This window comes from Helianthus annuus, chromosome 15 (genome assembly GCF_002127325.2).
Source record: "Helianthus annuus cultivar XRQ/B chromosome 15, HanXRQr2.0-SUNRISE, whole genome shotgun sequence".
In the NCBI taxonomy this organism is placed as follows: domain Eukaryota; kingdom Viridiplantae; phylum Streptophyta; class Magnoliopsida; order Asterales; family Asteraceae; genus Helianthus; species Helianthus annuus.
In genome coordinates, this window is record NC_035447.2 from 104,912,631 (window position 1) to 104,915,706 (window position 3,076).

The following is a 3,076-nucleotide window of genomic DNA, read 5'->3' on the forward strand; positions in this document are numbered from 1 at the left end:
AGGGCTTTCCATCATGATCTCCCTAGGTCCTCTCAAGATGCTGCGCCATAGCTTGTAATCTTTAACTTTCAGATGCTGTTCAAAGCGCCACTTCCACTCGGGAAAGTCATTAGCATCAGTTAATCTCGGAATACGTGTTGTGGTTCCTAGCTTTGAATCCAGTTCTTGTTGTTGAGTTAGGGCAGACAATTCACTGTTGGTGGTTGACATGGTTAATTAATCAGTTAATTAATTAATTAATTTTATTAAGTCCAAAATCAACAGTCCAAATGTCCGTCACACAAATTCGTTGCGAGTCGAAACGGGGTTGCGAGTCAATTTTCTGATGGTTGTTAGTCGAAACTGACAAGGTTGCGAGTCGAAACTTCAGTGATTGCGAGTCGTAACAACGTAGGTTGCGAGTCAAGATTTCTGTGGTTGAGAGTCGTAACTGAATGGTTGCGAGTCGTAACAAAACCGAATGAGCCGAAACTACGGTTGCGAGTGAAGACCAATCCTTTGGTTGCGAGTCGTAACTGAGGCAGTATGAACCGAAACCAGCTGAGGTTGCAAGTCGTAACTGAAACGTGATGAGCCGCAACTGGGTGATTGCGAGTCGTAACCTGCAAAACAATAAGTGATAAGAACTGTTTACTCGCAATCCCGACTTTTCAGCAATTTCCAAAATTCAAAGATATTGTAATCTTTGAATCTGTTGAACCGATATCCCGAAATTTCAGCAACTACCAATACTGAAATCAACAAACCAAAATCAGTGATTTTTCCAATGAATTTGTCAAGAACAGTCGATAAAAATCTGCAAACACACTTAACAAACCGGATCAGTAATATATGCAATTTCTTGAATCTGATTGATACCAAAACCGAGCCCTTGAATGGCTTCAATGGCTCTGATACCAATTGTAAAACCCGTGAGGATCTCAATGATATCAATCTAAGCCTTGTGAGAGCGCGGAAATCAAACACAAGGTGATTCAAGAACTAATATTATGATCAAATAACAAACAATAAATAAGAATCAAACCGAAACTTGCATTCACGATGAACGATGACTGATACAAATCTCGGATGGAACTCGGTTCCAATACCTTGTGTCGCCTGCCTTCTACTCGCTATCAACAACCCCTAATCAAGTGATTAGGGGTGTTTATATACTAAACACATTAGGGCCGATACCACCTAAGCCCATGCGACACCTATTCTAGCCCAAACCACATTGATAAACCCAAAACATAATAAACTAATTACATGATCAATCCCTATATATTGTTAACCTACATGAATAAACCTTCAGGTCCCAACAAAATCATACCAACTCTTTTGAGTTTCAATAGTGTCAAGAACAAGAGTTATGTGTACAAGATGATTATTTTCACCTATGTTACTTTCTTTATATTTTAAAAACTCCGAATCTATAATCTTCCGTATACGCCAAACTCACACACCTACGTTTCCTTGTGTAGAAGGACAAGGTGTTCCAAACTAACTCATCTACAAACTTGCTCTCGGAACTTCAAGTCACCACTTGTAAACCGTGAGTATACTCGAACCCATTTTTACTTTTAAACACTTTGGGTGCAACATGTATTCTATATTAAACGCACGTGACACTTGAAACTTATTTGAAACTTACTCTATCCATTTAAACATGAAACATGAAACTTGTGAATCTTGAGACTTTTTGTGCAATGTGAACGTTTAATTCTTGTGTGTAGTTTCGCCTTAACAATAGTAGCGCTATAGGAGTAATGCACCTCCCCGTTAGTCTTTGGGGTATTGTTAGGAGGAGACATATCAACCTCCCGTTAAACTTTGGGTTAGGTACTTTAAACGCATTGGGAAACTTGGGCTATCACTTGGACTACGTAAACTAGCACGTTGAAACTATTTTGTTATGTTCATGTTGGATATGAGTTTTATTCTATTATGCTATGTAAACAAACTAGTATACTCGCTCTTTGCTTTTGCATTGAAACTCTATTTTAATACATGTTGCAGGTTGATTATTGAAGTATGGATGATTCATGAAACAAGTTTAGGGTGGACTAGATACACGCCTAGAATATTCTATCTTTTGTTTGTTATGTTACTTGTTATGAAACAAAGTTGTTATATCCTTTTGAATTATGTATGACATTTAGTTTTGAAATGAAATTTGAATTTAAATTAATTATTGTCACATAGTGTTATGACGTTTTGAGCAATCTACACACTTCGTCTCATCCCGATGTTTCCGCCATCGGTTGGGGTGTGACAGCAGCAGAAAAGACAAACCTATAGAAGCTTCTATTGCCCACCACGGGGTCGTGCCCAGTGAACACGGGGGCGTGGCGAAAGTACTGCAGGCGCATTAATTGTAATTGCGAATTACAATTAATGAGAGAGATTGTCAGACGGGCACGGGGCCATGTGCAGCGGACACGGGGCCGTGCCCAGGCTTCTGTTCAGCCTATAAATAGGAGTGCTTGGTTTCATTGTAACTCATCCCTTGGCACACCACCTCTCTCACACTTCATCCACCACCCACCACCACCATAACACCATCATCCACCACCATCATCCATTGTCCATCATAGAGTGTGTGAGTCGTCTCGGGATCCAAGATTGATTGTAAGAGTTCTTGACAATCAAGGCCATGTTTGCCTAAGTCTCTTACATCACTTGGTGAAGACAAGTGTCTAGTATAATACTTTTTATTTTTAATCTTTTGCACTTTTTATTTGGTTTTGTATTAATGACTTTAATAACTAGTTGCTTATGTTGAAGGTGACTTTTCCTTATCGTTTGTCCGTGGTGTCTTGGCATTATTTTACTTTCTATATAAAATAAAAGATTTTCACCATTCATATCTCCACGGTCTATATGGAGGTATGTTGGCTACCTGGTCGGGGGTTAAGGGAACGATTTGGTAAGGGTCTTGCCCTTGTTCAGCGTTTAGAGGTCCTGCAAGGGACCAGGGTCAAATTTAGTAGGATCTCCTTCAATACCCATAGGTATTGGATGGCGGGGATCCAAACTCTTTGACCCCCTCATAAGTTAACTACTATTAATACTATAACCCGGCTATTTAGGATTG